The 16404-nt window shown below is 39.2% G+C and overlaps 1 pseudogene; it reads right to left on the reverse strand.

Moving 5' to 3' along the window:
• Positions 1–15537: 15537 nt before the first annotated feature.
• LOC119351604 lies at positions 15538–15682 on the reverse strand (annotated as a pseudogene).
• Positions 15683–16404: the final 722 nt, after the last annotated feature.

A 16404-nucleotide genomic window follows, 5' to 3' on the forward strand; every position in this document is an offset into this window, starting at 1 on the left:
CCATGAACATAAATATCGTGGAGGCTATGTTGATTTTGTTTCAATTACATGCGTGAACATGTGCCAAGTCAAGCCACTCGAATAATTCAAAGGAGGATACCATCCTATCATACTACATCACAACCATTTTAATTTGCATGTTAGCACATAAGGTAAACCATTATAAACTCCTAGCTAATTAAGCATGGCATGAATAACTATAATCCTAATTGTCATTGCAAACATGTTTCCTTCATAATGGGCCGAGGATCGATGAACTAATCATATTTACAAAAACAAGATAGGTTGAGTTCATACTAGCTTCTTATCATCTCAATCATTCCATCATATATCGTCATTATTGCCTTTCACTTGCACGACCGAACAGTGTGAATAATAATAGTGCACGTGCATTGGACTAAGCTGGAATCTGCAAACATTTTTTTCAAAGGAGAAGACAAGGTAATATGGGCTCTTTGTTAGATCAACAATAATGCATATGAGAGCCTCTCAAAATTTTCATCGTGGTCTTCTCCTATTGACCCCCAAAGAAAAGAAAAGAATTTCAAAGAAACACACTGAAATATTTTTGGAGTTTTTTTTGAAGAAAGTAAAACGAGAACGAGAAAAACTATTTACACAGGAAGGCTCCCAACAAGCAAAAGAAGAACGAGAAATGTTTTTGGGTTTTCTTTTAATACTACAACTAAGCATGCATAGGAAGGAAATAAACTACAAGTAATTAATACTTTTAAGGTTTTTCAAACACACAAGAAGGAAGCAGGAAAAATAATAACATGGATAATACAATGGAAAAGTATGAACACCGACAACTGAAATAAGTGTGTGAACATGAATGTAATGTCGGTGAGAAATACGTACTTCCCCAAGCTTAGGCTTTTGGCCTAAGTTGGTCTAGGGCCACCACAGGCCCGAATGATATCCGAAATCATAGTTGGGGTCGTATTATGCTGGTGCAGCTACCGCTTGACGAGTTGCCTCCTGGAGGCGAGCAGCCTCCATTGTTCTCTCATACTCGTTTGCCTCCTCTCTAGTTATAACATATCTCCCATTTACCTGAAAGTTAAAGAAGGCAGGAGCAGGAAGGGTAATATGGACGGCACGTCGTCTGTCAAAGATTAGTCTATACTGGAAGGACTGTTCGTTCCTCTCAAGAAACTGATAGCGCACCAAAGCATTATAATCAAGAAAAGCAGGTGGCAACTCTATGGCATTCTCCCTTATGGGTACTCCAAGATAATTAGCTAAACGAGTTGCATAAATCCCACCAAATAAAATCTCCATCTTTGGCATTAAGATGTAACCTCCTCGCAACAATGGCCCCTAGATTATATCGCTTATCACCCAACACTGCACACTTGAGGACACTAAGATCCGATGCACAAAGGTGGCTATGATCATGTTTACCATTAATGCATCTACCTATAAAGAGAGCAAAATAATGTATGGCAGGGAAATGAATGCTCCCCATGGAGGCTTGTGTGATATTTCTAGTTTCTCCCACAGTGATGCTAGCAAGGAAATCATTGTATTCAGATTTGTAAGGTTCACTAAGAAGGCCCCACTGTAGGATTTTGCAAGTAGTATTAAAATCTTCAAGCTCCATGGTATATGATTCATCATAAAGATCAAATAAAATAGTATGGGTATTGCGCTCAGATGAAAATTCAAACCTCCACACAAAAGAATCGGTGAGTTAATAGTATTGTCGGCACTTATCTAATACAAAGTCCTCAAGATCAGCATTACGTACAAACGCATCAAATTCATCCTTGAAACCTGCATGAACCATAATATCATCCTACGGCCATTCACACGGCCCACTTGAGCTTCCCTTGGTGGTTCTGGGTCCGGCTCACGTATCGCGAGCCTCAGTGCTTGCTTCCTCGAGGAACCACCTTGGTACATTTCCCTAGACATTTTTCTTCCTCTGAAATTTTTTGAAATTTTTAGTAACTCAAAATAAAAGTGAACCAAACTCAACAAAATTGATAGCAACTACTCCTACAAGTGCCTAGAGGCTATATCATGCATCAAAACTACTTCGGACCATATAAATTTGACATGCAAGCTTAAGAACAAGGTCACCACAGCAGCAAAAATTTGCAATAAATAAAGCACTAGAACAAAAACTATTGGACCATTGGAGGAGCCACATATTGAAGAACAATCCCCCAAAGCAGTTTTGTCAATGGAGCTTGGAGCAAGGAGATCGAAAATGGCAGCAAAATGAGCAAGAACACAAGTTTGAGCTATGGAGTGATTTTTTTGGAGGAAGAAGGAGTGGATGGGTGCTGGAATAAGGGGAGGGGGCACGTGGGGCCCACAAGGTCAGGGGCGCGCCCAGAGGGTAGGGCGCTCCCTCCACCCTTGTGGCCAGCTGGTGAGGCCCCCTAGTGTGTTCAGTGCCAGAAATTCTCAAATATTCTATAAAAAATCATACTAAATTTTCACGGCATTTGGAGAACTTTTATTTTTGGGACATTTTTTTATTGTAGGGATATTTTAGAAAATAGACAGAAATACTATTTTTGCTTTATTTAATCTAAATAACAGAAAGTAAAAAGTGGGTATAGAAAAATGTGCCTTCTAAATTCATCCATCTCATGCTCATCAAAAGGAATCCATTAACAAGGTTGATCAAGTCTTATTAACAAACTTCTTTCGAATGACATAAAACCAGAGAATTTTCAAATAACATTAGGTTACCTCAAAGCGGATATGCATGTCCCCAACAATAAGAATATCATATTTATTTTTGACAGTAGGAAGAGGAAATTCAAAACCTCCAATAGTAATAGTTGACATTTTCCCAATAGAATTGATAATATGAACTTGAGGTTGTTTCTTCGGAAAGTGTACCATATGCTCATTACCATTAACATGAAAAATGACATTGCCTTTGTTGCAATCAATAACAGCCCCTAGAGTATTCAAAAAGGGTCTACCAAGGATGATTGACATACTGTCGCCATCAGGAATATCAAGAATAACAACGTCCGTTAAGATAGTAACATTTGCAACCACAACAGGCACATCCTCACAAATACCGATGGGTATAGCAGTTGATTTATCAGCCATTTGCAAAGAAATTTCAGTAGGTGTCAACTTATTCAATTCAAGTCTACGATATAAAGAAAAAGGCATAACACTAACACCGGCTCCAAGATCACATAAAGTAGTTTTAACATAGTTTCTTTTAATGGAGCATGGTATAGTTGGTACTCCTGGATCTCCAAGTTTCTTTGGTATTCCACCCTTAAAAGTATAATTAGCAAGCATGGTGAAACTTTCAGCTTCTGGTGTCTTTCTTTTATTTGTAAGAATATCTTTCATATACTTAGCATAAGGAGGCATTTTAAGCATATCAGTTAAACGCATACGCGAAAATATAGGTCTAATCATTTCAGCAAAGTGCTCAAAATCCTCATCATCCTTTTTCTTGGATGGCTTAGGAGGAAAGGGCATGGGGTTCGAAACCCATGGTTCTCTTTCTCTACCATGTTTCCTAGCAATGAAATCTCTCTTTTCGTAACGTTGATTCTTTGATTGTGGGTTATCAAGATCAATAACAGGTCCAATCTCTACAACATTACCATTACTAGGCCGAGCATCGACATGAATATCATTATTAAAATTATCACTAGGTTCATGTTCATCACCAAATTGTGTCTTAGCATCAGAAATAGAAATATCATTGGGATTCTGAGGTGTATCTATAATAGGTTCACTAGAGGCATGCAAAGTCCTACCAGTTTTATTTTTTCTTTTTATTACTAGGACTAGGTGCATTAGTATTAATTCTCTAAGAATCTTGCTCAACTCTATTTGGCTGACCCTCAGGATACAAAGGTTCCTGAGTCATTTTACCACCTCTAGTCATAACCCTAACAGCATTATCAATATTCTTATTATTCAACTCATTAAGCAAATCATCTTGTGCCTTAAGTACTTGTTCTACTTGAGTTGTAACCATGGAAGCATGTTTCTAATAAGCTTAAGATCATTAACATTTCTACTCTTATAATCACTCAAGTGATCAAGCAAGTAAGCATTATGTTTCAATTGTCTACTAACATAAGCATTGTAGTTTTCTTGTTTAACAATAAAACTATCAAACTCATCCAAGCATTGACTACCAGACTTATTATGAGGAATATCACATTCATCAAATCTATGGAGAGAGTTTACATCTACTACTTGTGTCGGGTTATCAAGACCATGTATTCCTTAAATAGGCGGTAGATTCTTAACATCTTCAGATTTAATACTTTTTCTTTCATATATTTCTTTGCCTCTTGCATATCTTTAGGACTAAGAAATAGAATACCTCTTTTCTTCGGAGTTGGCTTAGGAGTTAGTTCAGGAAGTGTCCAATCATTATCATTAGTCAATATATTATTCAATAGCAATTCATCTTGCTCAACAGTTTGTCCCCTGAAAACAAAACCAACATAACTATCCAGGTGGTCTCTGGAGACATCAGTTAGTCCATTATAAAAGATATCAAGTAATTCATTTTTCTTGAGAGGATGGTCAGGCAAAGCATTAAGTAATTGGAGAAGCCTCCCCCAAGCTTTTGGGAGACTCTCTTCTTCAATGTACACAAAGTTAAATATTTCCCTTTGGGCAGCTTCTTTCTTATGAGCAGGAAAATATTTTTAAGAGAAGTAGTATATCATATCCTAGGGACTATGCACACAACCAGGAGCAAGAGAATTAAACCATAACTTAGCATCACCCTTTAATGAGAAAGGAAACAATTTGAGAATATAGTAATAGCAAAAAATTTCCTCATGGGTAAATAGGGTGGCTATATCATTCAATTTAGTAAGATGTGCCACAACAGTTTCAGATTCATAACCATAGCAAGGATCAGATTCAACCAAAGTAATTAACTCAGAGTCGATAGAGAATTCATAATCCTTATCAGTAACAAAGATAGGTGAAGTGGAAAAAGTGGGATCATATTTCATTCTAGCATTCAAAGACTTTTGTTTCATCTTTGATAATAGTTTTTTAAGATCATCTCTATCATTACAAGCAAGAAAGTCTCTAGCAGTTTCTTCATCCATAATATAACCCTTACGTACAACAGGCAATTCATATCTAGGGGGAGAATCATAATCTTTAGTTTCAATAATATCATCAGTTTCAGCAATTTCATTCTCTCTAACCCTAGCAAGGTGTTCATCAAGAAATTCACCTAGTGGCATAGTATTATCAAGCAAAGAAGTAGTATCATCATAAGCATCACTCATAGCAGAAGTAGTATCATCAATAACATGCGACATATCGGAATCAATAGCAGGTGTAGGTGTCGCAAGTTTACTCAAAACAGAAGGAGAATCAAGTGCAGAGCTAGATGGCAGTTCCTTACCTCCCCTCGTAGTTGAGGGAAAAATCTTAGTTCTTTGATCTTTCAGATTCCTCATAGTGATCAACAAATATAAGTCCCAAGTGACTCAGAGAATAGAGCTATGCTCCCCGACAATGGCGCCAGAAAAAGGTCTTGATAACGCACAAGTATAGGGGATCACAACAGTTTTCGAGGGTAGAGTATTCAACCCAAATTTGTTGATTCGACACAAGGGGAGCCAAAGAATATTCTCAAGTATTAGCAACTGAGTTGTCAATTCAACCACACCTGAAAGACTTAATATCTGCAGCAAAGTATTTAGTAGCAAAGTAGTATGGAGGTAACGTATAGTGGCAATAGTAACAATAGCAATTTTGTAGCAATCGTAACAATGGCAGCAGAAAAGTAACAGAGCAAAGATCAATATGAAACGAGCTCGTAGGCAATGGATCAATGATGGATAACTATGTCGTATGGCATTCATCATGCAACATTTATAACACAGGGTGACACAGAACTAGCTCCAATTCATCAATATAATTCAGGCATGTATTTCGAATATAGTCATACCTGCTTATGGAAAAGAACTTGCATGCCATCTTTTGTCCTACCCTCCCGTAGAAGCGGGGTCCTATTGGAAACTAAGAGATATTAATGCCTCCTTTTAATAGAGTACCGGACCAAAGCATTAGCACTTACTGAATACATGAACTCCTCAAACTATGGTCATCACCAGGAAGAGTCCCGACTATTGTCACTCCGGGGTTGCTGAATCATAACACATAGTAGGTGACTATAACTTGCAAGATAGGATCAAGAACATAAATATATTCATGAAAACATAATGGGTCCAGATATGAAATCATGGCACTCGGGCCCTAGTGACAAGCATTAAGCATAGTAAAGTCATAGCAACATCAATCTTAGAACATAGTGGATAGTAGGGATCAAACCCTAACAAAACTAACTCGATGACATGGTAAATCTCATCCAACACATCACCGTCCAGCAAGCCAATGATGGGATTACTCAGGCACGGCAGTGAGCATCATCAAATTGGTGATGGAGGATGGTTGATGATGACGACGGGGGCAATTTCCCCTCTCAGGAGCCCGAAACGGACTCCAGATCTGCCCTCCCGAGGAAGAATAGGGCTTGGTGGCAGGTCCGTATCGTAAAATGTGATGAATCCATCTCTTTAATTTTTTCTCCCCGAACATGAATATATGGAGTTGGAGTTGAGGTCGGTGGAGGTCCGGGGGGCCCACAAGGGCGGAGGGCGCACCCCACCCATGTGGCTAGGGTGTAGGCCCCATTTGGTTGATTCTTTTGCTAATATCTTTATTAATTCCAAAAATCATCTCCGTGAAGTTTCAAGTCATTCCGAGAACTTTTATTTCTGCACAAAAATAACACCATGGCAATTCTGCAAAAAACTGAGTCAGTCCGGGTTAGTTTCATTCAAATCATGCAAATTAGAGTCCAAAACAAGGGCAAACGAGTTTGGAAAAGTAGATGCGGTGGAGACGTATCAGGGGGCCTTTCCATTTTCCGTGGCAGAAAACCTCCTCACTGAAGCCATGGGCGCACTTGCATGAAGACGGGACAAAGAGGAAGAAGAAGGAGCGGGCAACAAGAGGATGAAGATGGGATGGGGGCTCTGCCCCTCGCCCCATTTATAGCCGGAAGAAGGCCAACCGCCGGCCACTCGCGCTCCGAGCCATCATGGCCTTTCTGCATGCACCAGGCAGTTGTCACGCCGGGTAGTTGTCGAGTGATACGTCTCCAACGTATCTATAATATTTTATTGTTCCATGCTGTTATATTATCATTCTTGGATGTTTTACAATCATTTTATATCATTTTTGGTACTAACCTAATAGTGCCCAGTACCAGTTGATGTTTTCCGCATGTTTTTACATGCAAGAAATCAATACCAAACGGAATCCAAACGCAGCTAAACTTCTTGAGGATTTTTTTGGGCCAGAAGACATCTAGTGGGCCAAGGAAGCACCTGGGGGTGCCTCGAGGGGGAAGCACCCACCAGGGCACGCCTGGAGGCCCAGGTGCGCCTAGCTGGGTTGTGCCCACCTCGGGTACCCCCTGAACTGCATCTTTGCTCTATAAATACCACAATATTCCAGAAACCCTTAGAGAGTCGACGAAAATCAATTCCAGCCACCGCAGTCCAGAACCACCAGATCCAATCTAGACACCATCACGGAGGGGTTCACCACTTCCATTGGTGCCTCTCCGATGATGCGTGAGTAGTTGTTTGTAGACCTACGGGTCCGTAGTTAATAGCTAGATGGCTTCCTCTCTCTCTCTCTCTCTCTCTCTCTCCTGACTATCAATACAATGGTCTCTTGGAGATCCATATGGTGTAAGCCTTTTTGCAATGTGTTTGTTGGGATCCGATGAACTTTGAGTTTATGATCAGATCTATGTTTTTATCCATGAAAGTTATTTGAGTCTTCTTTGATCTCTTATATGCATGATTACTTATAGGGTCGTATTTCTTCTCCAATATCTGGGTTCTGTTTGCCAACTTGATCTATTTATCTTGCAATGGGAAGAGGTGCTTTGTGATGGGTTCGATCTTACGGTGCTTGATCCAAGTGACAGAAGGGGAAATGGTACGTATGTATCGTTGCTATTAAGGATAACAAGATGGGACCTATTATGGGGTCTATTTCTACATAAATAGATCTTGTCTACATCATGTCATCGTTCTTATTGCATTACTTCATTTTTCCATGAACTTAATACACTAGATGCATGTTGGATAGCGGTCAATGTGTGGAGTAATAGTAGTAGATGCAGGCAGGAGTCGGTCTACTAATTGGAGGTGATGCCTATATAATGATCATTGCGTGTATATACTCATGATTATTTGAAGTTCTATCAATTGCCCAACAGTAATCGTTTTCCCATCATTTGCTATTTTTCTCGAGAGAAGCCACTAGTGAAACCTATGGCCCTCGGTTCTCTTTGCATCATATTTACCTTTGCGATCTATTTTCCTTTGCATTTATTTTCATATCTATTAAACCAAAAATACAAAAATACCTTGATGTAATTTATTTATTCCGTGATCTATCTATCCTATCTACTACTTTTACCTCAGGTTATTTGCCTATCTTGAGGCGTCGTACCCAAAACGGATTGACAACCCCTTTAACACGTCGGTTGCGAGTATTTGTTATTTGTGTGCACAGGTTGTTTACGTGGTGTGAGGAGGTTATCCTACTGGTTCGATAACCTTGGGCTCATCACTGTGGAAATACCTACCATCACTATACTGCATCATCCCTTCCTCTTTGGGGAAATACCGACATAGTTTTAGTAGACATCAAAAGGAATTTCTGGCGTCGTTGTCGGGCAGGATTTTCGACATCAACTAGGTTCCTAATCACAAATCTCATCTCCTCGCAATTTACATTATTTGTCATTTGCCTCTCGTTTTCATCTCCCCCACTTCACAAAAATTTGTCGTTTTATTCGCCCTCTTTTTCGTTCGTCGTTTTCTCACCAGATCTGTTTTTGCGTGCGATCTTGTTTGTTATCTTTGCTTATGTTGCCATGTGCCTTCTATATGCTTGCATCTTCGCTTGCTAAAATCTATTGATATGGATCCCCATCCACTTGCTAATCTTATTAAAAGATCCAATCATGATGAACCAATTGCTAGTGAGTTGAGTGCACTAGATTATCTTCATGAAGTTTTGCTTGAGATTCGTGAATCTGCAAATTGTGATGAAGAAATTTATGAAGTGATTCGTGATAGATCTTTTAATGAAAAGCATGATTGCAATGATTTTAACATAAACCCTATCAGTGTAAATTGTGCTAATGATATGAAAAACCCCAAGCTTGCGGATGCTTGCTTTGTTATGTCCGCTACTTATTGCAATGATCATGATTGGGGTGATGATGATTCTTATGATCTTGATAGTTTATTTAAGCCTCATGATGAATATGTTTGCAATAATATTGAAAGTGGGTTTGGAAGAGTGTCAACTCCAGGTAAAAATAATCCCACATATTTGGAGAGTGTTCAATCTTATGAAATTTTTGATAAAAGTGGGTTCGGAGAGGTCATGACTTTATTTGATGATAATCCCACTATATTGGAAGAGTGTCAACTTTGCATGCATGTAGATCATGAAGAGAAAATTTTCTATGATAGATATAAGTAGAATTTGATTATGATATTACATGTAATTATTGTGAGAGAGGAAAATATGGTTGTAGAAATTTTCATGTAACTAAATTACCTCTCGTTATGTTGAGATTGCTATTGTTTCTTTCTTCCTTGCATATGCTAAATATTTCTTGTCTTGATAATTTGTTTGCTTATAAAATTCCTATGCATAGGAAGTATGTTAGACTTAAATATGTTTGGCACATGTTTTATGATGCTCTCTTTGTGTTTCAGTTATTTTCTTTCACGTGAGCATCATTGAAATCTCAAAGCCAGTCTTAAAGGCTATAAAAGAAAGAGCTTGTTGGGAGGCCACACAATGAAAAAAATTTATTTTTGTCTTTTTATTTCTGTTCTTGAGTGTTTGCCAAATTATGCCTCTGATTAGATATGTTTTTTTGGTTTAAATTAATGTTTGCGCCAAGCAAGGCCTTTGGGAAGATTTGGGTAAAAGTTGATTTGGTCATGCTGAAAAACAGAAACTTTTTCACTCACAAGATTATTTTTCATTTTTAACAGAAGAGTGCTTTTGAGTTGATTCATTTTGCAAAAGATTAATAGACAAATTTCTCACGTCAAAAAATTTATTTAAGATTTTTTTGAGTTTTATAAGTATTCGAAATAGTCAGATTGATACAGATTGTTATGTTTTTGACAGATTCTGTTTTTTTTTGTGTTGTGTGCTTGTTTTGATGATTCTATGGTTTTCTTTGATGAGTTTTTGCCATAGAAAAGTTAGAATACAGTATATATAATGCAAAAACAAAACATGAATATGTTTTCTATAGTACTTATAGTAGTGGTTTGCTTTCTCATACTAACGGATCTCACAAAGGTTTTGTTGAGTTTTGTGTGATTGAAGTTTTCAAGTTTTGGGTGATCTTACGATGGATGAAGAAATAATGATTAGCAAAAGGCTAAGCTTGGGGATGCCTGAGGCACCCCAAGATAATATTCAAATAATTAGCAAGCAACTAAGCTTGGGAATGCCCCCGAGTGGCATCCCCGCTTTCTTCTAACAACCATCGGTATTTTACTTGAAACTATATTTTTATTCGTCACATATTATGAGTTTTGCTTGGAGTGTCTTGTATGATATGAGTCTTTGCTTGTTTTGCTTTGTGTTTCAAGTATTTAATACTTACTGAACACACCTTTTTTAGAGACCCAAAAATTATGCTATGCTTGCTCCTATGCTTCACTTAAATTTTTAGAGCCATTGATTTGCTCTAGTGCTTCACTTATATATTTTTTAGCACGGTGTGCTTTGTTATTTTTGAAGAAATGCTATCATGCTTAACTTAGATTTAGTTGGGGGTTAGTAAAGTTTAAGGAATTCTCTCTTGCTTCACTTAGATTATTTTGAGAGAAAGAAAAATTATGCTCATGATCTTCACTTATATTTGTTTGAGGTCATCAAAAGAAACATATGAAAATAGTCCCAAAGTGATAGATATCCAAGGAGGATATAATAAAAACTTTCATTAAGATCATTGGACAAAATAAACTTGATTCTTAGTAATGGTTTTGAGATATGACGATATGATATGTGAGTCATGTTGATGAGTAATTGTGCTTTACTAAGAATATTTGTGTTAAGGTTTGTGATTCCCTATGCAAGCACGAAAGTCAATAGTTATTCAATGAAATTTATATCCTACTTATGGTGCATTATTCGGTGTTACTTATGCTTAATGCTTGGGTACGCGATTTTTTGCTTTTTGGTTGGTCGCTTCTCAATCTTTTTGCTAGCCTTCATTTTGCACTAAGTATGATCACTACTTGTACATCCAAAACCCTTTAAACCAGTTTTGCCTTATGAGTCCACTACACCTACCTATATGTGGTATTTCCATGTCGTTCTAAGAAAATTTGCATCTGCCATCTCTAATTTTCAAAATAAATTTCTCTTTTGTGTACTCTACCGCTCGCGACGCGGTGAACGGTGACCAATATTTTCCATGCTAGATGTGTTATTCTCACGATTGGTGTTTATTCACTTGTCATTGCACGAGAGTACGGCAAAGGTATTATGGATGCCCAGTCCTGAAATGAAAAATGAATTTACTTTATGTTGTCAAATAATAAATTCCTTGGAAAGTGTTGGTATGGAGGGCACCCGTGGATACGGTTAGCCATGGAAAGTGAAAGTAATGGTGGAAAACGAATAAATTTTATTTTATGTTCGGGAACCGCCTATGATGTATCTAGCATGGAAAGTGTTGGGATCTCTAAGTCACTTTCGTAGGTGGGAAAAGTATGCTTCTCAAAAATATTTTTATCTCTCAATTTAAGCTTTGAGTTGTGGCACCTCTACAAATCCCTACTTCCCTCTGCGAAGGGCCTTTCTTTTACTTATGCAATTTTTATTTTGAATTTGAGTCTCCATCTTCTCTTATAAAGCACCAACTAAGGGACACTATGCACTACTAGAAAAAAGGTTGTTAGTGGCGTAGCTATTTTGGCTATTAATGGCGCACTATAGGTGCGCCACTATTATCACGCCACTACTAATAAATAGTAATGGCGCATATTTGGTGTGTGATTACTATCACAGATAGTAATTGCGCACCTCTAGTGTGGCCATTACTATCTGACTTAGTATTGGTGCACCACGTAGAAGTGCGCCATTAATAACAATTTTTTAAAAAAAATCAGAAAAGAAATTTCAATTTTTTTCAAGATTTTTTTTGTTGTTTTCTTAATCTCAGGTCACTATGGCTTAATCTTGGGTCAATATGCTTAATCTCAAGTTAAATCGCACTCCATGGTCAAACTTCCCGGAAGGTCACCCATCGTCAGACTACTCCAGCCCGAGCATGCTTAACTTCTCAGTTCTATCCAACCCCAGCACCAGCTCACTTAACAGGCACTTGTTGATATATCTATCATATTAATCATATTAAACCTTGCTGATATCTAGGACTTTGTCATGTTCATGAATGTGATGAAATTTTGAAAAAATATTTCAAACTTCCCGGTCATATTACGTATCATATTTTGAACATTTTTTCCAACAAAAAAATTGAAACCAATTTTTTTCTGTTACTAGTGGCGCACCTAGCAAATGGTGCGCCATTACTAAATTTATTTATTTTTTCATTTTTCCCGCCTCCAGATCTTAAAAGTATCATAACTTTTTTCTGTTAGGTTTTTTGGGATACTAAAAATCTTCAACGGGGTTCCCCCAGCCGAATTCGGATGTAACTTTTCGAGTAGATGATTTTTCATACAAAAAACTTTTTAATCCGAGTTTGTATGCAAAAGTTATGCCCATTTTACTAAATTCCAGAGAGATTTTGCAAATAAATTCGAAATTCATATTTGTAAATTTTCCCAACAACTAGACCACATAGCACATGGGAAACTTATTTTCTTTTATTTTTTTTAGATTTCCATCATTTTCTTTTTTTTTTAAACTGAAAAGGTGGTCCACCGGGGGGTTGCATTTGGTGAAATTTTTGGTCAAAGTTAGTAATGGCCCACCGTGGGTGTGGTGCGCCATTACTAGTTAAAACTAGTAAGCACCGAGGGTGTGGTGCGCCATTACTAGTTAAAACTAGTAATGACGCACTATCCTTTGAAAAAAAATGAAAAAATATATTGGTTTTACAATCATTTTATAGTCATTTTATATCATTTTTAGTACTAACCTATTGACATAGTGCCCAGTGCCAGTTGTTGTTTTCTGCATGTTTTTTACATCACAGGAAATCAATACCAAATGGAGTCCAAACGCAAAGAAACTTCTTAAGGATTTTTCTGGGCCAGAAGACATCTAGTGGGCCAAGGAAGCACCTGGGGGTGCCTCGAGGGGGGCAGCACCCACCAGGGCGCGCATGGAGGCCCAGGCACTCCCAGGTGGGTTGTGCCCACCTCGGGTGCCCCCTGAACTGCCTCTTTGCTCTATAAATACCCCAATATTCTAGAAACCCTAGGAGAGTCGACGAAAATCAATTCCAGTCACCGAAGAGTCCAGAACCACCAGATCCAATCTAGACACCATCACGGAGGGGTTCACCACTTCCATTGGTGCCTCTCTGATGATGCGTGAGTAGTTCTTTGTAGACCTACGGGTCCATAGTTAGTAGCTAGATGGCTTCCTCTCTCTCTCTCTCTCTCTCTCTCTCTCTCTCTCTCTCTCTTGATTATCAATACAATGGTCTCTTGGAGATCCATATGATGTAAGCCATTTTGCGGTGTGTTTGTTGGGATCCGATGAACTTTGAGTTTATAATCAGATCTATGTTTTTATCCATGAAAGTTATTTGAGTCTTCTTTGATCTCTTATATGCATGATTACTTATAGCTTCGTATTTCTTCTTTGATATTTGGGTTTTGTTTGGCCAACTTGATCTATTTATCTTGCAATGGGAAGAGGTGCTTTGTGATGGGTTCGATCTTACGGTGCTTGATCCTAGTGATAGAAGGGGAAACGACAAGTATGTATTGTTGCTATTAAGGATAACAAGATGGGATCTATTATGGGGTCTATTTCTACATAAATAGATCTTGTCTACATCATGTCATTGTTCTTATTGCATTACTCCATTTTTTCATGAAGTTAATACACTAGATGCATGCTGGATAGCAGTCGATGTGTGGAGTAATAGTAGTAGATGCAGGCAGGAGTCGGTCTACTAATCTTGGACGTGATGCCTATATAATGATCATTGCCTGGATATCATCATGCTTATTCGAAGTTCTATCAATTGCCCAACAGTAATTGTTTTCCCACCATTTGCTATTTTTCTCGAGAGAAGCCACTAGTGAAACCTATGGCCCCCGGGTCTCTTTTCATCATATTTGCCTTTGCGATCTATTTTCCTTTGCATTTATTTTCAGATCTATTAAACCAAAAATACAAAAATAACTTGTTGTAATTTATTTGTTCCGCGATCTATCTATCCTATCTACCACTTTTACTCATGTTATTTGCCTATCTTGAGGTGTCGTACCTGAAAGGTATTGACAACCCCTTTAACTCGTCGAGTTGTGAGTATTTGTTATTTGTGTGCAGGTGTTGTTTACATGGTGTGAGGAGGTTCTCCTACTACTTCGATAACCTTGGTCTCATCACTAAGGAAAATACCTACCGCCGCTATACTGCATCATCCCTTCCTCTTTGGGGAAATACCGACGTAGTTCTAGCAGACATCACCGAGGCGGCGTGGGGAAGTGAAGACGCCCACGTCCCATCAAGCGCCACGTGTCGGCGGTCCGCAGGCGATTGGGGCCCATGGCGCTTTGCCCTTGTCCTTTAGCATTTCCTCGAAGCCAAGTCCGAGGGTGCCTTGGGCTCGGGGGCTACTATTGGCGTTCTCGGAACCAGGGTACCCAGACTTGCCTGCCTGCGGCCCATGGCGTGGCTCCGTCTACGGTCTGGTAAGGCCCGTCTATGACACTTCCGAGATAAGACCATTGCGAGGGGCCAAGCCTCACGAGGTGGGCGACATCAAGACCTCTGGAGGGAGCGGCCTCCCCATGTTGGCTCCTGAGGAGCGGAGATTTCTATGCAAGTGCTCACCTCATGAGATTGAGGTGACGCAAGCCATGACGACCAAGGCCAGGCGGGCACCAGCGGGCATAGAGCAGCAAGTTTACTCTTTGGTGCTAAGGAGGCAAGCGCCGGCGTAGGGTCCCGAGGAATCACCCAAAAATCATAGTGAAGTTTTATTCCATTTGGACTCCGTTTAGTATTCCTTTTCTACGAAGCTCAAAAACAAGGAAAAAACAGAAACTGACACTGGGCTCTAGATTAATAGGTTAGTCCCAAAAATAATATAATATAGCATATTAATGCATATAAAACATCCAAAATAGATAATATAATAGCATGGAACAATAAAAAATTATAAATACATTGGAGACGTATCACCACGCTGTCCAAATCCACCACAACCTCGGCGAGCAACGGAATTGACTTGAAATCCAGGACCACCGGTGCCTCCAGAGTGAAGAATCTCCATGCGTGTGTCATAGCTGAGGAGTTGTGCATACAAGTCGTTGAGAGTAATTGGATCAGTTGCTGATCTCCCAAGAAGAGAAGCCACCAACGGATTGTATTCGATGTCCAGCCCTACCAATAGGTAAGAAACCAGGTCGTCATCATCAATTTTCTTGCCTATAGATGCAAGTTCATCCGCAAGGGCCTTCATCTTGGAGAAATAATCTGCAGCGGACATGTTCCCTTTCTGCATGTTGGCCATCTCCATCCTGATATTGATGGTACGAGCATGAGACTGGGAAGAGAACATCTGTTCGAGGGCTTCCCAAAGTTCCACAACGTTCTCCAATGATGCGACCTGAGTCAGCACTTCCTTGGAGAGAGAATTGAACAAGTACCCCAGAACTTGTTGATCTTGAGCGACCCATTGAGCATAGGCTAGATTGATAGCTTCCTAACTAACACCATCCATGGTAGTAGTGATGGTTTTCTGCGGCGCCTCAAGCAACCCATCTAGATAACCAGCAAGCATGGCACCTCTGATTGGGGGCAGGACTTGGGCCTTCAACAAGACATAGTTCCCTCTTGTGAGCTTTCCAGAGACTTGCCGATTGAGGATGTGGGGAATGGAGGAGGAAGAAGAAGCCATATAGGCTATGTGGCTCTGTTACCATGTAAGCGCTCGTAGGAGCGTTCGGTGGAAACGTATGCCGCTAGGCAGGGACACCTTCGTGTTTATGTCAATGAGGGATTACATCAGTTATAGGAAGAGCAAATGAACAGACTCAAGGAAACTGAAGGAACTTTCTAGAGTCCTCAAGACTTAACCCACTACCGATCCATTATATCATTGGGTTGGTTACATAAATGATCTAACACAACCAACAAGATGCA

The sequence above is a fragment of the Triticum dicoccoides genome, chromosome 1B (assembly GCF_002162155.2).
Source record: "Triticum dicoccoides isolate Atlit2015 ecotype Zavitan chromosome 1B, WEW_v2.0, whole genome shotgun sequence".
Taxonomy (NCBI): domain Eukaryota; kingdom Viridiplantae; phylum Streptophyta; class Magnoliopsida; order Poales; family Poaceae; genus Triticum; species Triticum dicoccoides.